Here is a 27,362-nt window from a genome sequence, read left to right as displayed (position 1 = left end):
AGTCCTTCACAGTCACACCTCAGATATCACCCCACCAACTTCTGCTCTTTTTCTCCGGGGGGACTGAATGCCTTTCATAGCTATGTTCCAAGCTGACTGCTTTTCTCATGAGAATAGATCACCATGGCTTTTTTTCTTTCTATTCTTTCCCCATTCTTCAGATTCTGTTTCCAAAAAAAAAGCCCAAGAAAGGAATATGGCAACTCACAGATGTTTCCTGGCAGAACAGAAAAGATGAAGCCACAAACTATGTGATAGGCCAGAAGAGAGAGACAAGACTGAGACCACTTCATTCATATATGTTTTCCTTCCCTCCTTTTTCACACCAGGAAAAGCTAAAATGCAGATGTCTACCCCAGATGATCTTTGTGTATTCGGAGAGCCCAACCTCTCTTCTTCCTGCCTCCCTCCCTCTCTCCCAGTTCCTTCCTTCTTTTCCTTCCTTTCTTTCTTTTCCAACATCTAGATTAAACAGGGATTAAGAGCTTTAGCACCCTTTGCCCCTGACTTGATCCCATGTCATCCCAGATATAGGTTTTCAAGATAGCGCTCCATGGTTTCTGAAGCACAAGAAATTGGCAAATGTTCCCGGAACTGCTTTTATGGAGGATATTTCCTTTATTAAGCACACCCCTCTCCCCAAATGATGTCTTTAGAAAGAATCTAGCATTCTGCAATGTTTCTATAATTAATAGCTAGACCGACAGACCCAGAGGAAAAAGAGACTGGGTCATCCATTGTTTTTCTAATTAGAAATGGTACTCCCTGCCCTGACCCTTAGCTGAGGAAGAACACTACCTTTAGCCTGGAAGCATGTTTTCTATTTACCTGACCACACAGCAAACATGTTTTCATTAGAAATTTACCTCTTACCTCCTTCATATCCTGCCAGTCACATCGCATCTGTTCCTTGGTGAGGACCCTTTTCAATTATTTTGAGGATCTTCTTCTTTTTTATGTGGAGTTCCAGTCCAGTAGTGAAATCTGTTTCATATGTGTAATATGTTTTCAGGTCTGGAAGGAGCCCAAATTGGTAAGTTCCTGGAAGTGAAAAAAGAAAAAAAAAAAAAAAACAGAATTTAATTGCAACCTGAGCTTATAGAAGATGAGAGAAGATAACTCAAAGGGGAAAGACCTAAAAAATCAACATTATGTCCTCTCCTCCAACCCAAGTCATTCTGGCCCGCCTTTCAAGATGGACAGATCAATTCAATGTATAGAACCACAAAAGAGCCACTGCGATTGTGAAATTATGTGGCAAAATTCCTATTAGTTGTCACGTGAAAAGAAGAATGTGCGATTTTAAAATAAAATACCAGAGAAAGATGTAACAAGTTTGATGTAGTCAATGTAGCTGGCCACAGTTGTGAAAGATTCGATAAGCTTCTTCTTTCTTGTCCTTAACCCTGGAGGCTTCTGAAGAGGCCTGAATATCTGGCTTACAATGAGTGATGCTACTTGAAATGAAAAGCAAGGAGATTGCAAATCACTCTTCTGCACAGGCATGGAATAAGCTATGGCATGGCTGATGGACAGATTCAGGTATTTAAGTGAGTGTGATTTCCAAGCAACAATTTCTAAACCCTACATTATCATTGACCTCCATCACACGATTGGACATGTTTACGAAGGTACACACAGCAGAGTGAAATTCGCTGGGAAAAACACTGAAGTCATTTTCCAACATCACAGCAGTATTTCTGCAAAATGAAGCCATGTTAACCCAATCACCAATATGGTCCACCTTTGCACTCTTCTGCTTAATGGTCTGAGTCCATTCCATCAAAGGAACTTTCTGTTTCAGGAATCCAGCTATGAGTTTGGTTGGAAGAAACCAAATGAGGTAAGTAATCTGATGTATGTGCTCAGTAAAGCTAAGTAAACCAAGAAAGGACTTGAAGATATGTACTTGAATAAACGACTTGAAGAAAAGACTATACTTTTGTCTATTTCTTCCTCTCTTTTTTCTTACAGGCAAAGATATCAGGATGGTGAAAACTACCCCAAGATAATTTTTTTCCCTGTGATTTGATTGGCCAGCAAGCAAAAGCAAAGCACCCAATTAGCAGCCTTTTAAATCAAACACAATTTAACTGTACACTGAAATAGATGGTCTACAATTGCATGTTCAATTAAATAGCTGGAATCAACTGAAAGCCTCAATTGCACACTACAAGCTACATAGGTCTGTTCAGATTTCCTACTTCTTCATGAAGGTCCAAGACAGATACTTCCTCAAAAATTAAAAGCAGAAATTTTTGTTGTCTAGTAAGCACTCCTTAAAACCTTTCTTGTAAATTAAATCAAATATTTGCATTAAGTCTTTTCTTGAGGAAAGCAGAGGCAGGGGGTGGGGTGGTGGTGGGATGAACTGGGAGATTGGGATTGACATACATACACTAATATGTATAAAATAGATAACAAATAAGAACCTGTTGTATAGCACGGGGAACTCCACTTCGCTGCACAGTAGAAACTAACACAACATTGTAAAACAACTATACCCCAATAAATAAATAAATAAATAAATAATAAAATTTAAAAAATAATCTTTTCTTGAACCTTGTCAGAGAGAAAAATCAGAACACTACTAAAAATGCAAAGACTATTTTTCATGATTGCTAGTGCAATGGCTGTCTCTGCTCCAGCCTCACACTGTCTAAATTCCATCGAATCATTTCTGGGGACTCCCACTTCATCTAGTCCCAAGTTATATTCTGTGGTGTATTCCATACACATATGCAGTTCTACTTAGGCCAGTTGAGGTTATTTCCATTTGAACCATTGGTAAGAAAACAGTGTTGATAACAGCCATTAGGTAGCACAGCTATCTACAATTATAGCCATCCCAATTGCTAGCGATCTAGTGGTGAAAATTTCCACATTCCACTTAATCGTATAATGATTTATATATACATCTATTGGACTATAAGATACTCCAAGGCAGAGACCATCTTATACATCTTTAAATCATTACAGCATCTGCCATAATATTGAGTATATTGGTCTTAAATGGTGAAATAAAAGAATGAATGAATGAAGCAAGGAATTAATATTTAAATACAGGCAATAATTACTTGTGTTACAGTCACAGTATACAGAGAACTGCTTGGAGGAGCTTTCAGAGAGCAACAGAGAAGCTTGGCTGACTATTCTTGGAGAACACATTGACTGTTAGATGGAGACAGTTCACCAAGAAAGCAGATTTTGACCCTTCAAGAACTTCAATGTGATGATGAGTTTATGACAGTTCTAAAAGCCAACATACGGTTGGTGGCCAGATTGTGGTTCTGGACTGAGAGGCTTCCATTTGGAAGGCAGACAAGCATTTGAATTATGGGTCTAATGAAAGTGTCAATAGCAATCCTGTTACTGGAGGAGCTGTAAAACCCTGCTTAATGAACTAGGCAGGGACACAAAATTTTAGACACACAATGGTCTAAAATGTACTGTATGAGAAAATGATAATGAGCCCAGATTTCATGTACAAGATAAAATGCATAGGGATAATATTACCACTGAGCAATATTATTGCCCTTCAGGGGACTGTTTTGTTAACAGGGTTTGGCTCAGCCTTTCCCATCTTCCTTGTGTGAGTGGAGATGTACTATACAATCGTGAGCTGTGAGTCGGGGGAAAGAATGTCAGATGTCAAAATTCCCATCAGAGATACTGACAAATGTTAATGACAGAAAGAAGTGTTCTGGCCTCATCAAGAGTTCATTCTTATTTAGGAGGCTTTATGCCATATAGGATGGTAAGCCAAATGGCTTCCCACGCAAGAGGAATGGGGGTGAACTAGAAAGTCATTCTCTAACCTTGAAGTCTACTTTTCTAGACCACCGGACATCAACCAGCAAAGTGAGGCAAGACAAGGCCACACCTGGAGGGGACAGTCTGGACCATAGCTATTGACTCCCACGCGACGAATTAGGGAGCTACTGAGGCAGCCCCGAGTATAGAAGGAAACAGTGAACTTGCAGTCAGGGAGCTGAGATTCTGGCCTTAGCTCTGTACTAACTCCGAATCTGAACTTTCTCATCTCTTCCAAAGGTGAATTAGAGTTCAAAAATTTTAAGGGGCTTACAAATCACCTGAGGATTCTGTTAAAAATACAGATTTTGATTTAGAAGGCTGCACTCTTCACATAACTTGTAATGCAGCTGGGGTGAGGAGAAGGTGGAACAAGATATTTTTAAAAGCAAGGGGAAAATAATGTATTTTCTAAAATGCTAAATTATGGAGAATATAAGTTGTAAGAAATCAAGAAGGAGGTCACCCTGGACTTGGGTCAAGGGTGGATTCATGGAGAAAGGCTGGACGTGGGCCTGAAGTTCATTCACTCACAACCGATTTGTATGGCCGGCCGAGAAAGAAAGTTGGACAGTCAGTAGACAGATGAGGTGAGAAGATGAAGGGTCTTAAAGAATGGTGAAAGTGATCAGTGTTTGTTTTTGAGAATAAAAGGATCAGCAAGAGTATGTAGTGCAGACCAGGAGAAAGCAACATATGGGAAACTATTTTTCATCTTCAGCATATATTGGGCACCCAAAATCCATACTGCCAGCGGGGTGGGGAAAACGGACAAGTGTTGCTAAGATAACCTAAAGGCAAATCATGTAAAAGCTAAACTTCTAGCCAGACAAAAGGCTATTTGTAAATTACTCCAGTTAATTTCCCAGGTCGTGATTGGTGATTGCCTCTCTCTGCAAAGCGGTTTATGACATTCTCAATTAAGAATTTGCTATAAAAATGAATGAATGAAGTATTTCAAAACTGCTGTGAGATATTAAAAATGAGTCACTTTTAAAAAGTGGTTTTGTTTCCTGTGTTCTGGATAATGCATTTGAGAATGTAGTTTCCAGCCTCACCCATAACACCATTGTGAAATCAAATTGAATGACTCTCTGCTCTTAGAATGATCCCTCATTCAAATGCATTCAATAAATAAAGCCCAAACACAATGAGGCACTTTTCATAGAGCATCCCTGAGAGCTAGGGCCTGGTCTCTCTCACCATATGAAGCTGAGATTGAAGTAAATGAAGCATTCACCCACACTGACTGCATAATACATAGTGACTTATTGTTTACTAAGCTCTTGCATGTACACTATCTCATTTGATCCTCACAACAACCCTACAAAAACAACACTGTTGGTTTATTATCCCCATTTAACAGATGTAGCATTTAGAGCTCAGAGTGGTCAGTGACTTGCCCAAAGTCACACAGCAATCCAAAAGGTACTTTAAATCTTCTCAGCCCCTTCCTTCTCTCCTCCCCAGAACAGGAGACATATTTTTAAGTACAAAACAATATAATCAGTAGAACTATTACGAAAACTGGGCAGAATATTTAATTCATTCAGATGAATTTTGTAATCCTCCGGTGATTTTGTAAATACCGAGGAATTCATTTTCCACCTCCTGCAATTCTGTGAATTCTATCCTGGACAAAAGGTCATCCAAATATGATCCTTGCTCAGAGTTATGGAAATGTATGCAGTCTAAAAGAATATGGGCCAAATGCAGAGTAAAAATATCAGTGAAACTCCCAGTGCCATTTTCTCTTGCTGCCTCAAATCCTTTTTGAAATTAGGCAGGTTATAAATCATAAAAAAATAAAAATGCAAACTTTTGCCCTAAATTCAATTATCATATATTAGAGGGGGTCATGAGTGCAGTAGATTGGAGAGTGAGTAAAACAAGACTGAAATAGGTATGGTGGGAAAGCCAGAGACAGGTAGAAAGAATTTTTTTGAAAAAATTTTCAATTTACTTACATCCATAGAACATACTGAAAATTATCTGAAAAGCAACAGAAAATACAATTTTCTCAAAGTCAACATCTTTTCAGCCTCTAGTCCTACTCAGCTGGAATTTGGTTTGGGGAGTGCTACTGAACCAGGTTCCTTCTGCCCAACACGCAGCAAGCCAAAACACTGAGATGCCGAGGTTTGCAGCAAAGAGAGGGTTTATTTGCAAGGCAGCTAAGCAAGGACACAGCAGAACGAGTCTCAGACTCCCAAAGGCAAGGGGCCCAGGTTATTTATGGGATAAAGAATAAAGAAGCAGTGCAGTCCGAGGCATGGGGAGCGTGGGGAGCGTGGGGAACGTGGGGAGAGGTGATTGGAAAAAGGTGCCGTGATCTTCATTCTGTGCAGGTGTAACTAAGCTACAGGCCTTGGCACGTTCAAAAATGGAGGTGCTTGGCACAGTCTGAGGGTGGCATTTTTGAAAGGTCACCACGGGGACACTTGTACGTCCCCAGTTGGAGGGTCGGTGGTCCTATCCAGTCTTAACCAGCTCAGCCGGAACTAGACTTCAAGTTCCTGGAAAGCAACTCAGGCAAACATCTTGTTTATGCTACGTGCTCCTTGGAGGACATGCAAGTCTTAAAATGACCTTGATTAGTGAAGGCAGGTGAAATGGATTTGACTCATTACCCACAGTTTCAGGAGACAGGAGATTAATGCCTCTTAAAAGTCAGACTGGGTCAAAGCTGTTCGGAGGAGCACCTAGAAGCCTTGTCGTCCTGGAGGAAGGGGTTAACAGAATTAAGGATAGCTTCATTTTCTAACATTGCCTTGCAAACACCATTTCTACAGTCATCAGGGCCAACCCTCTCGTTCTTCATTCAGCCCTCTGCTTCCATCTTCATTTTGGCTGTGCGGTCATTTATGCAGCAGGAACCTGTCCAGCACCTAGACACAGACCACACACCACACTGTCTGGCCTCCCACATCCACTGTTGAGGGAACTTATTCGTTCTAAGGGCCCTTTTCCTTAAAATGTCTAATTCCATCCTCTCCTAAGTTACAATGTATCTATTCACCTGTGTGTAACTGTGAATAGCTACAGAGCTTCTGAAAATCCAAAGTTTCTTTTTTTTATTTTTTTGTTATAAGGCACAAGTTTTTGCTTTTTTTCTTTTAACATCTTTATTGGAGTATAATTGCTTTACAATGCTGTGTTAGTTTCTGCTTTATAACAAAGTGAATCAGTTAAACATACACATATGTCTCCATATCTCTTCCCTCTTGCATTTCCCTCGCTCCCACCCTCCCCATCCCACCCCTCTAGGTTGTCACAAAGCACCAAGCTGATCTCTCTGTGCTATGCAGCTAATTCCCACTAGCTATCTATTTTACGTTTGGTAGTGTATATATGTCCATGCCACTCTCTCACTTTGTCCCAGCTTACTCTTCCCCCTGCCTGTATCCTCAAGTCCATTCTCTAGTAGGTCTGCATCTTTGTTCCCGTCTTGCCACTAGGTTCTTCATGACCACTTTTTTTTTTTTGATTCCATATATATGTGGTAGCATACGGTATTTGCTTTTCACTTTCTGACTTACTTCACTCTGTATGACAGTCTCTAGGTCCACCCACCTCACTACAAATAACTCAGTTTCGTTCCTTTTTATGGCTAATATTCCATTGTATATATGCGCCACATCTTCTTTATCAATTCATCAGTTGATGGACACTTAGGTTGTTACCATGTCCTGCCTATTGTAAATAGAGCTGCAATGAACATTTTGGTACATGACTCTTTTTGAATTATGATTTTCTCAGGGTATATGCCCAGTAGTAGGACTACTGGGTCGTGTGGTAGTTCTATTTTTAGTTTTTTTAAGGAACCTCCATACTGTTCTCCATAGTGGCTATATCAACTTACATTCCCACCAACAGTGCAAGAGGGTTCCCTTTTCTCCACACCCTCTCCAGCATTTATTGTCTGTAAATTTTTTGATGATGGCCATTCTGACCGGTGTGAGGTGATACCTGTTTGTGGTTTTGATTTGCATTTCTCTAATGATTAAGGATGTTGAGCATTCTTTCATGTGTCTTTTGGCAATCTGTATATCTTCTTTAGAGAAATGTCTATTTAGGCCTTCTGCCCATTTTTGGATTCGGTTGTTTGTTTTTTTGATATTGAGCTGCATAAGCTGCTTGCAAATTTTGGAGATAAATCCTTTGTCAGTTGTTTCATTTGCAAATATTTTCTCCCATTCTGAGGGTTGTCTAAACGTCTTCATTATGGATTCCTTCGCTGTACAAAAGCTTTTAAGTTTCATTAGGTCCCATTTGTTTATTTTTGTTTTTATGTCCATTTCTCTAGGAGGTGGGTCAAAAAGGATCTTTCTGTGATTTATGTCATAGAGTGTTCTGCCAATGTTTTCCTCTAAGAGTTTGATGGTGTCCGGCCTTAAACTTAGGTCTTTAATCCAGTTTGAGTTTACTTTTGTGTATGGTGTTAGGGAGTGTTCTAATTTCATTCTTTTAAATGTACCTGTCCAGTTTTCCCAGCACCACTTATTGAAAAGGCTGTCTTTTCTCCACTGTATATTATTGCCTCCTTTATCAAAGATAAGGTGACCATATGGGCGTGGGTTTATCTCTGGGCTTTCTATCCTGTTCCACTGATATATATATTTCGGTTTCTGTGCCAGTACCATACTGTCTTGATTACTGTAGCTTTGTAGTATAGTCTGAAGTCAGAGAGCCTGATTGCTCCAGCTCCATTTTTCTTTCTCAAGATTGCTTTGGCTAATCGAGGTCTTTTGTGTTTCCATACAAATTGTGAAATTTTTTGTTCTAGCACAGGCTCCGGACGCGCAGGCTCAGCGGCCATGGCTCATGGGCCTAGCCACTCCACGGCATGTGGGATGCCATTGGTAGTTCGTTAGGGATTGCATTGAATCTGTAGATTGCTTTAGGTATAAGAGTCATTTTAACAATGTTGATTCTTCCAATCCAAGAACATGGTATATCTCTCCATCTATTTGTATCATCTTTAATTTCTTTCATCATTGTCTTATAATTTTCTGCATATATGTCTTTTGTCTCCTTAGGTAGGTTTATTCCTAGATATTTTATTCTTTTTGTTGCAATGGTAAATGGGAGTGTTTTCTGAATTTCACTTTCAGATCTTTCATCATTAGTGTATAGGAATGCCAGAGATTTCTGTGCATTAATTTTGTATCCTGCTACTTTACCAAATTCATTGATTAGCTCTAGAAGTTTTCTGGTAGCATCTTTAGGATTCTCTATGTATAGTATCATGTCATCTGCAAACAGTGACAGCTTTACTTCTTCTTTTCCAATTTGAATCCCTTTTATTTCTTTTTCTTCTCTGATTGCTGTGGCTAAAACTTCCAAAACTATGTTGAATAATAGTAGTGAGGGTGGGCAACCTTGTCTTGTTCCTAATCTTAGTGGAAATGGTTTCAGTTTTTCACCATTGAGGATGATGTTGGCTGTGGGTTTATTATATATGGTCTTAATTGTGTTGAGAAAAGTTCCCTCTATGCCTACTTTCTGGAGGGTTTTTTATCATAAATGTGTGTTGAATTTTCTCAAAAGCTTTCTCTGCATCTACTGGGAAGATCATATGGGTTTTCTCCTTCAATTTGTTAATATGGTGTATCACGTTGTATTCCTGGGATAAGCCCCACTTGATCATGGTGTATGATCCTTTTAATGTGCTGTTGGATTCCGTTTGCTAGTATTTTGTTGAGGATTTTTGCATCTATGTTCATCAGTGATATTGGCCTGTAGTTTTCTTTCTTTGTGACATCTTTGTCTGGTTTTGGTATCAGAGTGATGGTGGCCTCGTAGAATTAGTTTGGGAGTGTTCCTCCCTCTGCTATATTTTGGAAGAGTTTGAGAAGGATAGCTGTTAGCTCTTCTCTAAATGTTTGATAGAATTCGCCTGTGAAGCCATCTGGTCCTGGGTTTTTGTTTGTTGGAAGATTTTTAATCACAGTTTCAGTTTCAGTGCTTGTGATTGGTCTGTTCATATTTTCTATTTCTTCCTGGTTCAGTCTCAGCAGATTGTGCATTTCTAAGAATTTTTCCATTTCTTCCAGGTTGTCCATTTTATTGGCATAGAGTTGATTGTAGTAATCTCTCATGATCTTGTATTTCTGCAGTGTCAGTTGTTACTTCTCCTTTTTCATTTCTAATTCTATTGATTTGAGTCTTCTCCCTTTTTTTCTTGGTAAGTCTGGCTAATGGTTTATCAATTTGTTTATCTTCTCAAAGAACAAGCTTTTAGTTTTATTGATCTTTGCTATCATTTCTTTTTCATTTATTTCTGATCTGATCTTTATGATTTCTTTCCTTCTGCTAACTTTGGAGGTTTTTTGTTCTTCTTTCTCTAATTGCTTTAGGTGCAAGGTTAGGTTGTTTATTTGAGATGTTTCTTAAGGTAGGATTGTATTGCTATAAACTTCCCTCTTAGGACTGCTTTTGCTGCATCCCATAGGTTTTGGGTCGTTGTGTTTGCATTGTCATTTCTTTCTAGGTATTTTTTGATTTCCTCTTTGATTTCTTCAGTGATCTCTTGGTTATTAAGTAGTGTCTTGTTTAGCCTCCACGTGTTTGTATTTTTTACAGATTTTTTCCTGTAATTGATACCTAGTCTCATAGCATTGTGGTCAGAAAAGATACTTGATACGATTTCAATTTTCTTAAATTTACCAAGGCTAGATTTGTGACCCAAGATATGATCTATCCTGGAGAATGTTCCATGAGCACTTGAGAAAAATGTGTATTCTGTTGTTTTTGGATGGAATGTCCTATAAATATCAATTAAGTCCATCTTGTTTAATGTATCATTTAAAGCTTGTGTTTCCTTATTTATTTTCATTTTGGATGATCTGTCTATTGGTGAGAGTGGGGTGTTAAAAGTCCCCTACTATGATTGTGTTACTGTCGATTTCCCCTTTTATGGCTGTTAGCACTTGCCTTATGTATTGATGTGCTCCTATGTTGGGTGCATAAATATTTACTATTGTTATATATTCTTCTTGGATTGGTCCTTTGATCATTCTGTAGTGTTCTTCTTTGTCTCTTGTACTATTCTTTGTTTTAAAGTCTATTTTTTCTGATATGAGAATTGCTACTCCAGCTTTCTTTTGATTTCCATTTGCATGGAATATGTTTTTCCATCCCCTCACTTTCAGTGTGTATGTGTCCCTAGGTCTGAATGGGGTCTCTTGTAGACAGCATATATACGGGTCTTGTTTTTGTATCCATTCAGCCAATCTATATCTTTTGTTTGGAGCATTTAATCCATTTACATTAAGGTAATTATTGATATGCATGTTCCTATTACCATTTTCTTAATTGTTTTGGGTTTATTATTGTAGGTCTTTTCCTTCTCTTGTGTTTCCTGCCTAGAGAAGTTCCTTTAGCATTTGTTGTAAAGCTGGTTTTGTGGTGCTGATTTCTCTCAGCTTTTCCTTGCCTGTAAAGGTTTTAATTTCTCCATCAAATCTGAATGAGATCCTTACTGGGTAGAGTAATCTTGGTTGTAGGTTTTTCCCTTTCATCACTTTAAATATGTCCTGCCACTCCCTTCTGGCTTGCAGAGTTTCTGCTGAAATATCAGCTGTTAACCTTATGGGGATTCCCTTATCTGTTATTTGTTGTTTTTCTCTTGCTGCTTTTCATGTTTGTTCTTTGTATTTAATTTTTGATATTTTGATTCATATGTGTCTTGGCGTGTTTCTCCTTGGATTTATCGTGTATGGGACTCACTTTGCCTCCTGGACTTGATTAACTATTTCCTTTCCCATATTAGGGAAGTTTTCAACTATAACCTCTTAAAATATTTTCTCAGTCCCTTTCTTTTTGTCTTCTTCATCTGGGACCCCTATAATCTGTATGTTGGTGCGTTTAATGTTGTCCCAGAGGTCTCTGAGACTGTCCTCAATTATTTTTTTGTGTGTGGTACGCGGGCCTCTCACTGTTGTGGCCTCTCCCATTGTGGAGCACAGGCTCCGGACGCGCAGGCTCAGCGGCCATGGCTCATGGGCCTAGCCACTCCACGGCATGTGGGATCTTCCCAGACTGGGGCACAAACCCGTGTCCCCTGCATTGGCAGGCAGACTCTCAACCAATGCACCAACAGGGAAGCCGTGTCCTCAATTCTTTTCATTCTTTTTTCTTTATCCTGCTCTGCAGTAATTATTTCCACTATTTTATCTTCCAGGTCAATTATCTGTTTTTCTGCCTCAGTTATTCTGCTACACGCCTCTGCGTGTACGTCACCTGAGGGCGTCTGTTCTTCGCTCAGACAGGACAGGGTTAATGTAGCAGCTGATTCAGGGGCTCTGGCTCACCCTGGCCAGGGGGAGGGAGGGGTACGGATGCGGGGCGAGCCTGCGGCGGCAGAGGCCGCTGTGACGTTGCACCAGCCTGAAGCGCGCCGTGCGTTCTCCTGGGGAAGTTGTCCCTGGATCACGGGACCCTGGCAGTGGCGGGCTGCACAGGCTCCCCGGAATGGGGGTGTGGATAGTGACCTGTGCTTGCACACAGGCTTCTTGGTGGTGGCAGCAGCAGCCTTAGCGTCTCATGCCCGTCTCTGGGGTCCACGTTGATAGCCGCGACTCGCGCCCATCTCTGGAGCTCCTTTAAGCGGCGCTCTTAATCCCGTCTCCTCGCGCACCAGGAGCAAAGGGGGAAGAAAACGTCTCTTGCCTCTTCGGCAGCTCCAGACATTTTTCCGGACTCCCTCCTGGCTAGCCGTGGTGCACTAGTCCCCTTCAGGCTGTGTTCATGCCGCCAACCCCAGTCCTCTCCCTGCGCTCCGACTGAAGCCCGAGCCTCAGCTTGCAGCCCCGCCCGCCCCGGTGGGTGAGCAGACAAGCCTCTCGGGCTGGTGAGTGCCAGTCGGCACCGATCCTCTGTGTGGGAATCTCTCCGCTTTGACCTCCTCACCCCTGTGACTGCACTCTCCTCCCCGGCTCCGAAGCTTCCCCCCCTCCGCCACCCGCAGTCTCCGCCCGCAAAGGAGCTTCTAGTGTGTGGAAGCCTTTCCTCCTTCACAGCTCCCTCCCACTGGTGCAGGTCCTGTCTCTATTCTTTTGTCTCTGTTTATTCTTTTTTCTTTTGCCCTACCCAGGTACGTGGGGAGTTTCTTGCCTTTTGGGAGGTATGAGGTCTTCTGCCAGCGTTCAGTAGGTGTTCTGTAGCAGTTGTTCCACATGTAGATGTATTTCTGATGTATTTGTGGAGAGGAAGGTGATCTCCGCGTCTTAGTCTTCCGCCATCTTGAAGCTCCTCCTCCAAAGTTTCTTTATTGTAGATGCTTCCATTTGTGAGTCATGGAACTGAGGGAGCCATAATTATATCAGTTCATATTTGAGGCACGGCATTCTTGCCTGTACTTCTAATAACTAATCCATATAATCCAATCATCCAAAGACACCAAAGCGTCTTTATTCTTGCCCATTAAAAATAAAAGACATAGGTCACTTTTCCAAGGTTTATCCTTCAAAAGGTAAGATGACTCAGAACCAAGGTTAAATTACCTGGTACTTTTAGGTATTAGGAAATATAATTCTACCAACATTTCTCCACATTTTCGTACTTGATTTTAAAAACAATATTCGTCATGCTCAGACTTTACAACTCCTCTATATTAAAAGCCAGGTTGAAGTCTTTAAACCATTTTAAGTGTTATGACCGGTGGCTCCAAGAGTGAGGTTTTGTTTAGATCACATAAGACTTTAGTTGTTGATTGAAACCTGGCTTGATGCCTCTATATATCTAAATAATTAGGAAAAAATACATTTAAATGAGAAGCAGATGCTGTTTCCAGATTTCTATTTTCACTGTACAGAATAAATAGAAGCTTTCATCTCTGCATTTACTCTTTGGATATGGTGCATACCACATGAATCATTATTTAAAACATAGGGCATTTCTTTCACAAAGGTAAAGGAAATAGGGGTCTTCTGGAGAACTCATTCCTTCGAAACACTTTCTACTCCAAGAAAACTCAACAGGGTTATTCATTCTCCACCACTCCTTCCTCTGCTTTCACACCTGGTACTAAGCCAGGAGACCCCAAAAGAGTAAGTGAAGGCTGGTGCTGAATGCGGCGACGGCAGGTCCTGCGGGTGATCGGTAGCTTGTCATTGGCAACAGACGACAAACACACTGCAAATGCTCAGTGTTCATCTTATCAGATGCAAAACCAATTAAGCAGAAACTATACCCAGGCCAGGGAAAATAAAGGACAAGACATCACAGGGCACCTTTGGAAATAGAGAAGAGTTTTCTCCAGCTTCTTTCTCTGTTGCTATGTCAACACTCTTGCAGGTAGAGTACATTTTCAGTTTCTCTTCTCAGCTGGTAAGTTACACACTCAGTTCTTGAGCCAATTTTAAGTGCTTGAGGTGTTTGGATGGAGGAGATATGTAAACATAGGGCAAAGGCCTGCACAACATCAAAGCAAAGGACGTGTGTACCCACAGGTTCCAAAGTTTGGTCTTCTGTGCTGATAGCTATGGTGAGACAAGCCAAATCAGCTACCAACCCCCAAAAGAATTGGTGGGCAGTGAAACTATAATGTAATTTACTGAAACCACTTGTTTACTTATTCCCTCTCACCACCCCCCATGCCCACCATTCACTCATTTTTTTTCTTTTTTTTCTTGGTGTATAGTTGACATACAATCTTGTATTAGCTTCAGGTGTACAACATAGTGATTTGATATTTTTAGAGATTGTACTCCATAGAGCCCACCATTCACTCTTTAAGGCTTTCTCTGTTGTTTGCCATCCTCCCTGGCCCCAAGTCTAGCACAGTGACTGGCACAGATCAGTTATCAATCAATCAATCAATATTTGTGGACTGACACAGGAGTGGATATAATCTGAATGTTTATTCACTGCCCTGAAATAAATTCCCATAGTTTATGAGCTACATGAATACACAAAATAGTAGCTGCCACTTAAGTATCACTTACCACCTCAAGCATCGTGAAGCTTTTTACTTGTATAATATTAATTTTAACACTCAAAATGATAACGGAAAGTAAGCATGATTCTTTCCATTTTATATATAGGAAACCAGAGGGTCAGGTAGGTGAACTGACTTGCCTAAGATGCAGCCAGTAAGTGGCAACACTCTAGTCTGACTGACTCCATACCCCTTATATATTCTGTAACCACTGGGTTTCAAAAGTTTGGGAAGCTTGTTCTAATACAATGTGCTACAGACTTAGATTGAACCCAGAATGAAAGAGTAAAAATTCCACCAATTAATTAGCCCTTGGAATATTAGAATCAGGTTGTCCCTACATAGGCGGTGAGTCAGCTGTTCTCAGAATGAACCAAATGAGCAATGTGGTCTTTCAACACAGGAAAGGTTTGAAAGGTTCAGCCAGATGAATTATGTTGCTGTGAAATAAACAAAGGTGAAAAATTCATCCAGAACTTTTGATCTGAACAGACACTGAAGCAACTGTATCCCATATGTGTACACATAGATCCAAAAGAAAATCACTCAGTGTTAGAAATAGAGAATATATATATTATTACTGTGCTGCTGCTGTCACTGCTACTATTATGAATGATCATAATTATTATTTGTTTTCATTATTCTAATTCAGACTTATTGAGAGCTTGTTTTACACCAAGCTTTGTGACAGATGCTTTACATACATTTTCTCATTTAATCTTCAAACAACTCCCTGAGGTAGGCATAATTAGAATCCTCATTTTCCACATTAAAAAATGTGAAGTTAAAGAAGGTAACTAGCGTGTCTATGGCCAAACAGCTAGTAATGGTGGAACCAGGCAAAAAACCAGGTCTGTCTAGGCCCAAGCTGTAACCTTATCTAATATTACATTGTGTTTCCCTGATTGCTACACAATTATGATGCCTGCGGCCCTATAATTTTAATTTTGTAAAAGCTTTACGTATATCGTACCTTGGTTTGGCTGCCAACCTGAGGTCAGAGACAATAAGTATACACTATAGGGTCATCATTTTGCTGGTGGAAAGATGAGCAAGTATTAAAATTTAAAAGTATGCCCCCAAAATTTCATGGGTTCCCTTTTCTCAAATTAGGAATATTGAGGTTTTTCTTTTTCTTTTTTTTGCGGTACGCAGGCCCCTCACTGCTGTGGCCTCTTCCGTTGCGGAGCACAGGCTCCAGATGCGCAGGCCCAGCGGCCATGGCTCACGGGCCCAGCCGCTCCGCGGCGTGTGGGATCTTCCCGGACCGGAGCACGGACCCGTGGTCCCCTGCATCGGCAGGCGGACTCCCAACCACTGCGCCACCAGGGAAGCCCCGGTTTTTCTTTTTTTATAAAAGTATTTTACAAGGACGGGGAGCTTGCTATGAAAATATGTGGTAGTGCCTGCTAATGATGGGCTTGTCCTAGACTAACTCAGCATGTGGTCCATACTCTCCATTCAGTGGCTGGTATTTGACATGTCTTTGGAGAAATTCTGGTATGTTCTCTAGAGTTCTTCTTTTAAACAGGCTGAATAAAATGGAATATTTTTCTGGCAGCATTTTGAACCCTTAGCTCCTGGCTCTGGATGAAATCTGAAAATACAACGGATTTCCATTCATGGAAAATGAGATGAAGGATAAAGCTGAGTGACCTTTTGAGAACACTTTAAAATTATATTCTGTTTATTGAGTTCATGTCTTGGTCCAAGGTTCAGAACGATATTCATTCTGTATGAATAGGTTTTTTCTTAAATCATCACAAAGAGGGTTTTTAGCATATGAAAATACAGTGTAAAAGGAAAAGATTCATTTGGATGTTTAGGAACCACACATGCGTTTAGGAACCAGGAGATACAATTCTCCCTTTGGATAGCTGTAAGAATTGGGGTCTTCATTTAAATTCTCTGAGCCTCAGTTTCCTTATTGTAAAATGTAGGGCTGGATCTAGCTTGTCTCAAAATTACTATGGAAGTAGAAATCTATGATTCTTTCAATCTACCTTAGATTCAACCCTTACCTGTGCATTTACACTGCAAACGATCACATAAGAACTGAAGAGAGCCCCTCTATAAATTCCTAGGAAATAATTTGACAGTGTGACCAAATTATAAATAGCTCTAGTTGTCTAACGCATACAAGAAGGTAACAAGATTTTTCAACTTGGTACAGCAATGATGATTATCTCAGCCTTTTTAGGTTTTTTTCATTGTCCTGAAACATAGGTATCAAGGAAACAGAAAGTAGAAACTCTGCGTATTTACTCCTGATGAGGATAACATCTATATTTGACATTCTGGAATAACAACATCTCCAGCAGCAACTAAGATATGCATGTTTCAGACCTGAGAAACTTTTAAAATCCCCTTTTAAGCAACGCGGCCACAGAAGACTCTTAATAATTGATTATAATTGATTTTAACCTTGTCCTAACCTGGGCAAAATGGCAAAGCCAATCATCTTTGTCCAGATGGGGTATGAGAAAAGAGCCCCAAGTCCAGATCTTTAAAAGCTCCAGACATGAGCAGAAGATAAAATATTTAGTCTGTCAAAGCCTTGACCTCCCAATTCCAGCCAGTTTTGAACTTGAATTGATTTCCGACAAGGCCTCTGGGAGATGATTACAACAAAATGCACTAAAGCTGGTCAGTCTTTATTTTAACATCCCAGCAGCTTAACCTGTTAATAACAGCAATTGTTTTAGATACAATACCAATTTCTGTAACTGACGCAAGAAATGGATGACAGCAGCGCAGTCTCCCAGGCAGAGTAATAACAAAAAAAAAAAAAGAAGAAGAAAAGAAAAGAAAAAAAAAAGCACAGCCCGTCACAGAAGAGGTGCTGGCAGTGTTTTTCAAAGAAACCTCAGCTTTCAGGGACCCAGACACCATCAGGGACCAAATTCTACAGTCTAAAAACAATTCTTAGCCAAAGAAGGTTGCGTGTTGAGAGAGAAATCACTGTAAGCCACACAATCTGGAATCACATCTGTGTTCTGCCAATGAAAGCTGAGCTATCTTGGGCAAGTCACTCCACATATCTGTGCCTAATTTGCTTTGTTTGAAAGAGTGCTTCCTGATAAAAAACATCATGTGGGCCACAAATGTGAAGCACGCATATGTAATTTAAAATTTTCTAGTAGCCACATTGAAAAATAGTTTTAAAAAGGCAAGTTAATTTTGATATCTTATTTAATATTAAAAATTTAACCATTTCAACATGTCATCTGTACAAAATTGTTTATGCACTATTTTAAATTTGTTTTTGTAATAAGTCTTCAAAAACCAGTGTATATTTTGTACTTATGGCACATTTCAATTCAGATTAGCCACATTCCAGGTGCTCACATGTGGCTAGGGGCTACCGTATTGGACAGTAGAAGTTTGAAAAATAAGCAGGTTGGACTAAACACCTCTAGGGTTTTCCCTATAACATGCCATGATGATTCTAAATGTTGCTTCTGCTGTTCTTCAATTTAAATCAGCCACAAGTTGAAAGTGCAGATGTGGACGGTTGGTGGTTGAGATCAGGATGTGAGAGTGATTGCAACTGTGGCTACAAGTTGGAGCTCAGCCATCAGTAAGGTCTGCATTTATGTGTGGACATGGCCTTTAACCCCATCCCTGAGCAGCTGTGTTACATCAGGTGGTCATAAGTGGTGTAGGGTGGGTGGACAGAGTGGGTGGGTGCAGACATTTTCATGACATAGTCCAGCATATTCTATTAAATGAAACGATAAACAGTGTCCCCATCATTTATTGAGCACTACTTATGTACCATTTGTATTACATATACAAAATCATGTAATCATCTTAACCACCCTTTGAGGTGGGAATAATTAACTTTATTTAGTAAGTGGGGGACTGATCCTGAAAGAGACAAATTATTCTGCCCAATGTCAGACTCCTAGAAGTATGGTATGTGGATTTGAACCCAGTTTTTCCAGACCCTGAGACCTGCCTCTTGACTACCATGATATACTGCTTACAAACAAATAATAACTTTGGTCTTCTACCTCACTCCTATGAAGGTTACCCAAATTGTAGAGAGAATGAAGAATAGGCATACAAGGATTAAAGATGTTGCTTTCACTTTCTAATGACTAAGGAAGTCAGAAACAGTACAAAGATAATATTCTAATAAACATAAACGCGTCTTCTCTCTCAGTCAAGCATACTTGCTAAAAAAGGAAGAAAGAAGTAAGAAGAGAGGGGAGGAAGTGGGGAGAGGGAGGGACTCTGGGGGAGTGAAGGAAGGAAGGAAGTAAGGAAGGAAGGAAGGAAGGAAGGAAGGAAGGAAGGGAGGGAGGAAAGGGGAGAGTCACCAAGTATTGAGGCATTTCAACAGAGACTCAAGGCTCTGGCCAAAGAATCATGGCAACATTTTCCCTCTCTTAAACACGGGCTGCACATTCATGATTCACGCTCAGACCACAATACACCTTATGGCAAATACATACATCGTTCCTGGTGAAATGTTGAGGAAGCCTCCTTTACACACTGAATATGCCTATGCTCAGAGATTCACGCTCAAAGATAGACTCCTGCCATCTCTTTGTAACCAGACTGCCAATATTAAGAGGAAAAAGATTAAATATCTGGATTTTATTTATTTTTAAGAATTTTACATAACAGACTATTAGTCATTTGATAGTTCTTTCTACACTGGGGAAGTGGTCAGACATGAGAAATAGGACCGTATAGAGGTATTTCTGTTACATTATGTGTTATTTTTCTTTTCTGATGTCCAAGGGAATAGGGATATGTCCAACTGGTAATTTGGGAGTAAAAGTTTCTTTTGAAAACCTCATGTGAGCTGCATTTGTTAACTTGATTTAAAACTAACTTTCCAGTAGAGACATTTGGGAAGGGCCCGGTGACCAATCTGCGGACAGCTCCCTGCAGCTGGGCCTTGACAAGTCCATCATCACCTGTGAACTAATCTAGAATCACAAAGTCTAATCACCCATGTTTATGGTGTCTTGACTTCATGAGTCACTAATACCATGGCTGTAGGCAGACTTTTCTTCAACTTAACCAATCACAAGTTAATATTTTATATACACAGGATAATAACTGTTTATATGTATTGCATGTTTACTCTGTACCAAGCCATGTTTGAATGCTTTATATGGATTATTTAGTCCTCATCATGTAGGTACCCTTACTACACCCATTTTACAGACAAGGAACTAAGGTATATAATGCTTATAACAGTAACAAATAATATGGTTCCCATTTTTTCTTATCCTGATCTTCTAGTACATTTCTCATAGTCTCCTTAGCAACTTCCATCCAGCCATCACTTCACCTTAATCTAGGCTTTAGTCTATCCATCATTCTTAATCCTAATAACAAAGCTCTGCGTTTATTGGCAGGAAAGGAGGATTTATGTTTCACGCATTCTATCAGTTATTTATGTATAAAAAACAACCTCATAAAGTTGTGGATTAAAATTAAAAACAATTTTATGTGTATTTTACTACAATTTCAAAAATTGAAAAAATTAATTCAAAAATAAAAAAGTAAAAACAATTTTATTTCTGTATGATTCTGCAGGTCAACAATTTAGACTAAACTCAACTAGACAGTTCTTCCGCTAGTCTTACCAGGGGTCACTCACATAACTATAGTTGTCTGGTGGCTCAGCAAAGGCTGGATGATCTGGGATGGCCTCAGTCACTTCTCTAGAGGTTGGTGTTGCCTGTCAGCTGGGTCACCTGTCTCCAATAGGCTAGCCACTGCTTCTAATCATGGCAACTGCATTCCAAGTTCCAATCTGAAAACACTTTTAAAACCTCTGTTTGTATCATATTGATTGATGTCCTCTTGGCCAAAGCAAGGCTCATGCTCGAGTCCAGGATCAAAGCTGGAGGAAAGGGGTCCATAACAGTATAACACACAATAAACACCTTCCATATTCTTCTTCTCTTTCAAAACGATCAAAACAACTTAAGCCCAAGCAGAAGACTGAATAAGAGAAGGAAACCCAAATGTCCTTCTAAGCCAAGAATATATCAAATTCTAAATTTGGTGTTAAGTTTGAGCCTCAGATGTACATGAATACCAAGTCTCACATCTCCACTGAAATATATTTCTTTTCATAATATGTTTTGGAAAGATGGCCACCAGTTTTGTGTTTAAATGAAAAACAATATTTCATTTGAGGGCAAAACAACATTGAATATTTTTTTTACAAGACTCCACTGGATGATGACAATAGCTAATGCTGTGTTTTTGCCATGGGAACTTTTGTTTTACTGAACCACTAAAATTACAATCAGATGTGCTCATCTTCTGTTGAAGTAATGAACAATGGTATGTCTGAGAGAGAAATTCAAAGTGCATCATTTATCTTATCCTATTTTCAATTAGGCCGAATAAAGTTGGTTCCAAACTACATCACAGAAACAGGGTGAGAAAATTTATTATACCACTAGAGTGCTAATCTTAGCAGATGGTAGAAAAAATATTTTTAGCATGAAATATGCTAAAGCAATAAATCTGAACAAGGTGGATCTTATCAACTAATATCTCCCCAGTGTGAGGTAAAACTCCTGCATGACAACTCAGCATTCTTATGAAGTCTGGTGGATGTGGTTAGATATGGCCCTCAATGAGAGAGGAGAAAAACAACAAAAATGAGTCTCACATGAGAAAACAAACCATATACCTAGGGCACTGCACTGAATTAAAAACAAAAAAAGAATAAAGTGACTGTGTTATGTTTTCAATGCTCTTAAATTTTATTTCTGAAATCATGCCTACCCGAGTCTTGTCAGTTCTCCATTTGGGAATTTTCCAAATTGGAAAATTTACAAGAAGACTATTAGGTCAGTTTTAGAGTAGAGATGAGCACATTGCTACAGTCACACGTTGCTATGGATTACCATTAGCCAAGGCACACATCCAATGAGAGAGCCCAGGGAGGGGTCTCTTACACACTGTGCTCTGACTCATGACACCTGAATGAGAGCTCCCAGTCCCAGGGATACATCTGGTTCATGGTTCATCCGTATCCAGCTGCTAAGCCCAAGCAGATGGAGTAGGTTGCTCCTTCAGAACAGACAGAATGTGATACTAAAGAGTTCTACTTCCAAAGGAATATGTACAAAATGGAAGAGTAAGAAACAACAGAGTTAAAGCTATCATGGGTTTGCAAAGTTTGTCTGAGAGGTAGTTGAGCTGGATATATTTCAGGGTGACCATAAACTATGTGTTTTGTAGCCACCTTATAACTGATTAATGTTCATGAAAAGAAGTAATGTGCTAGAGTAGGTTAGAGTAGTGGTAGGTCTGGGGTCAGAAAACAAGGAATTCATGCCTAAATGTGTCACTAATCTCCCATGTGACGTTTAACTCATGACATGATTTTGGGGGGCTTTAATCATCTACAAAATAAAGGACTTGACCTCTAGCGTCACTAAAGAATGAGTGTGAGGAAGAAGGAATGAGTCAGAATCATTAGGAAAAGTTGCATCTAGGTGAGCAGCATTAGATAGGATCTAGTGACTCAGGGGTCCAGGCATTCCTCCTTAATTAATCGTGGTAATACGTCAAATAATTTGAATTATGCTTTGTTCATTCACTTGAACTGGAAACAGAGCTAAAACCATTAAGATGTTGAAGAAATTTAGTCTGGACAAATTATGAGATACCATCTTAAGTTTATTATACTTTCCATGGTCTATACTTTCCATGGTAATAGAGGGAGATGTTAGAAATTAGTTATGGGTTGAAAGAGTTCAGGAAAGAAACTACTCTGGTTGGTGAAGTGTGGGTGAGGGGCAGGGAGAGTGGGTACAGAGCTATGTAGCCACCCCTGACTTTTCCTCCAGTGTTCTCCCCTTCCAGATTCTCTCTCTTGATCTCTGTGACCTCAGGGTTAGGGCAACATTTATACACAAAAACAAAGCTCTTGTGGGAATGTGGGATTAGGGTGGGAATGAAGCAGTGTGCTGCTGTCCATGGTCCTGATCATCCTCTTGCTGTTTTGGCTGCTTCTCCTGACTGGGACACCACAGATGACCTTTATCCAGTTTATGCAAAATGGTACAAGGGTTGCTGAATTAGTTGTGAAAGAGACTGGATGAAAAGGAGTGGATAGAGACTGAGGGAGATACATAGGCACTGAAAGATTACAAGGGAGAAACAAACAAAAATATGTTGGTATTTTTCAAATAATCACAGATACCATAAATAAAACTACAAATTACCACGGCCACAATTTGGAACTACTGAAAGAGAATACAACATTTGTGCCCAAAGCTACATAATCATGGGAAATTCTGATTAAAAAAACAAACACGTTTAGGGTAGGGGTTCAGAACATCAATCTGGTACAATAAAATTCATTGGTTAAACACCAAAGAGCTTATTATGGCTTTCTTTGACTTAGTATCTTCCCTCTTGATGACATTTACAATTTTACATTGTCACAGGACAAATAGAATGGTTACTTATTCTGCATTTCTTGTAGCTAATTACATGTATGTTCCACAGTTTTACCACGTTTTCCTAAGTATTCCTTGAAGAAGAAAGGAGTGGGACTTTGCTACACTCCCTCAGCTATGCTTTTGTGTCTCAATCAGGGAAATGGTTTGTGAAAGAGAATGCTATTTGTACCCCAATATCTGTTCTCCCATTTTTCCATAGTAGTAGAATATTCTGCCAGGACTCCACAAAATTAAGATTACATTTCACAATCTCTGAGCAGTAATGAGTGGGCAAGTGATTAAGTACCAGTCATTGGAATGAAAGTGGAAATACCTCTCTGCCATCTTAAAGAATCCTGGCGAGGGAGAGAGAGAGACAGAGAGAGAGAGAGAGAAAGGATGTCTTCTTCATTCTATTCTTTATCCCCTACCTTGCTGCCAGCACTGCCAATGCCACAGGAGAGCATGAGGTTGAGTATTCTAGTCTAGGAGTAGTGAAGTGGGGAGCTGGAAGGACCAGGGAAAAACAGAATTGTCATACAGCCCTAGACTTCATTCCCCTAGAATATTATGTCAAAGAGAAATAAGCATGTATTTCTCCCCTAAGCCACTACCATTTTTTTCCTGTTCCTAGCAGCTGAACCTAATCCTAATTAATACACTATTCATCAACATTTGATGAATGCACAGCAAACAGTGGTTCATGTACACTCAATCAAAAAAAGGAATCTAAAGAAAAATAACCAACCAACAAGAGAAGGCCTTCTATGAGGTCCTTTTATATGTACATGAAGCAGGAATCCTCAAATATCTCCAAGTACTGAAACTAGAGTTGCTTTTATCAAAATAAATTAATTAGTCTTTCCAAAATAATTTATTTAAAACATGGTATTTCCTAAGAAACACTTTTCTCCCTCCAATCATTTTCCTCACTCTTACTCCTTACCCAGGAGAAATACTGTGACCTTCACAATAAACCTTTTAATGAGAAGCTTGAAGCTACCATCCACTAAAAATGAGTTAGCCATCCTAGATTTCTAGTCTCCCCAAAGAGTTTGGGGCTCTCCTTTCCTGGTGATATAGGTGTGCACCTTAAACTGATTTTTGCACAATACTTACTATTTTCATGCAGCATTAGGAGTGGCCAGAATCCCATGAACTCTGCCCCTTATAGAAATTGCTGTGACCCTTATTTCCTGCATTTGGACCAACCATCAATTGTCTTTGAATGCAAAAGATGGTGGTGGGGCTTCCCTGGTGGCGCAGTGGTTGAGAGTCCGCCCGCGGATGCAGGGGACACGGGTTCGTGCCCCGGTCCGGGAAGATCCCACATGCAGCAGAGCGGCTGGGCCCGTGAGCCATGGCCGCTGAGCCTGCGCGTCCGGAGCCTGTGCTCCGCAACGGGAGAGGCCACAACAGTGAGAGGTCCGCGTACCACAAAAAAAAAAAAAAAAAAAAAAAAAGATGGTGGTGATCTCTTTTTATGCAGGCAGGCTGCATTCAAAATGGACAACCAGTTGAGAACACTTTGCAAAAAGAACCAGAATTCCCCTTCAGTGGCCCCTCCCTTCCCTGTTCTTATTGCCTGGAAAACACCAGGAAAGTTTAAAATTAATGGCGACCAATTGAAAAAGGAAAGGAAATCAAAGAAAATTTATTCCCTGAGATACAGCCCTATTTCTCTCACTTTTACATGAGAGCAGAGATGGTTTCTGTCAGCCCTGGTTTTTGTGAAGGGGATGGGGTAGAGAAAAGCCCACACACGAGATACAAAACATGTTTTTAAGCGTCAGCAAAAACATTTTATGGTTTTAAATATAATCAAAGCAGGACCATATACTTTTCTCAGATTCTGTTACTGTTACTGACTTTAAAACATGAGACCTTTGGGATTAAAATCAAATACAAAAGACATACATGGCACTATTTTATGCATGAACAATAAAGGATTCATAATTCTCTCCTATGAGGCTATACATACTTCAATTCCAATCTACCTGTACACACAAGTAATATGAGTAGCCATAGGGACTGCAGTCTCTGAAACAGCCATCCATAGGAGGATCACGGTGCTTGGCAAGTCCACTCTGGAACACTAGCCTAAGCAGGCAAAGGCATTTATGCTTCAGTCCCCACAAAGACCCCCTTCATTGATCTATAGCTATTGCTTTCCACCAATTGCTTAATTTCTGCTGAGATTTGATATTAGCTACAATGGGGAATGATATGAGAATGTGTGGGTGATTCATGACAAAGGCATTCCCATTGTTAGAAAAAGATAAGGCACTGCATCTGCCCTGCCAATCAGAGTAACTAATACCATCTTCACTTGCAGAGCAGAGAGAACTGTTACTAGCCATATGACTTTGCTATATGAGCATTTTGGTCCTGAGTTAACTCTAAAAGAAGAGATGAGAACTCTTCCATTGGAAACATTATCTTTTCCCAAAGGAGACTTTTTTCTTCATGGGTTAGAAACAGGAAAGTGATGGGAGAAGACAGAGGGAAAATGACTCTTTGACACGGCCTATGGGGTAGACGTGCGCAGTAGAGCTCAAGGCTGAACCGCTGCTTTGTCCAGGCTGCTTTGCCACCTCTGATGTGTCTCACTTCTCTCCCTCTTAACAATGTTGGATATGAATCTCACTTAGGATCTCCAAACAGAAACAGGGTGAAACACAGATTTAATGAGAAATTTGAGAAATGGCTGTGCAACATCTCTTTCCTCCTCCTTTTCCCTGGCCCCCTAAAGGGGCTAGAAACTTTGCTGAAAAATGTGTGGAGATGGCAAGAATTGTGTCACTCCCACTACCACTGTCCCTGAATAATCAGAAAATCCCCATTGCTACCCAATCTGCATACAGAAAAATGTCAACGTTCTCATAATTAAAACTCCACTTGAAATCCCAGGTCATGTTACACTATATCATCCATTTAACTGTATTGTGATTGATCTGTGTCAACTTTAACTATACTCACAAGGAAGTCAATAAATAAAGATCAATAGTTTTTTATTTCTTCAGCTTTTTTATTAGAAAGAATAGATGGGTTAAATAACACCACCAACAGCAGTGGCACAGAGCCTCCCTCAGTGCTTTCCTTGGTAAAAACTACATTAAAACAAATCAGATTTAAATTCACAAATGGGATTGCATCGTCATCTGATCAGTCATTAAGTTGCCTTCAGCGCTTTTAAATGCAAACATCGAAACAAACACACTTGCATGTATCTGTCCTCTCTGAGATGAATTCTCTTCATGATATGCCCAATGAACCTCTTCTTCTCCAAAACCCTAGTTTTTGCAGCTCTGGTTTAATGCATTAATGACCTGTCAAGACTGAGCGATGCTCTGTGGATGAAGAAGGTTCAAATGGACAAATGAGTAATTCCTTGTTCAGATAAGGGAGGAAGAGCCTGAACCATGCTTTGTGTGGATTCAGAGGTGTTATGGAGAAGCTTCTGAGGCTGACCCAGTTATGCACAGATGGCCCAAGCTACAGCAGAGTCCTGGAGGGCTCTACCTTGTTAGGTGTTAACACTTTAGTTGCCAGGTCTTGATGAAATCGGGGGTTGGGGGAGAGGGGATGGTAAGAGGGAAGAGTGGTTCGAAGAGAAGGGGTAGGACCACCAGAGTGATGACAAGAGGGCACTTATGGGATGAGAAGCAGAAATGATTTAATATCCAATAGGGGATGATTTCAACATTTTGCTAACTAGAATGACTGTACAGGTATGGGTCAGTTGCTAAATGTCATCTCTGGACAGAACTAAGAGTAATATTCATATATACACACACAAAAATAGACCAGAAGTGTGACCATCACCAACTTGCCTTACGTGAGAAAATAGTGCTTCTAAAATCTGTGATCCCTATAACGAAGAGGTTGAAATCTTTTGGCCAATTTTTTACCAGTCGATTCCATTTTAGATAGTGTTCCCACATGGAAAAAGATTATTTCTCCTATTTATTATCCATGTGTTACTTCATTTCAGCCTCAAAATAAAAGCATATGAAATAAATTGAGAGACGTCTACATCTGTATTCCCAGTTCCAACTTTCTCTAAAGTCAGAATTGCATGCAGCCACCTCCTTATTTTAAACTGTCACACAGATGTACCAATCATACCTAAAAATGAATCCTACTCAACTACATTATCTTCTTCTCCAAGT

This window comes from Leucopleurus acutus (genome assembly GCF_964270905.1).
Source record: "Leucopleurus acutus genome assembly, chromosome: 12".
NCBI classification, from domain to species: domain Eukaryota; kingdom Metazoa; phylum Chordata; class Mammalia; order Artiodactyla; family Delphinidae; genus Leucopleurus; species Leucopleurus acutus.
Note: the sequence above shows the minus strand (reverse complement) of the source record.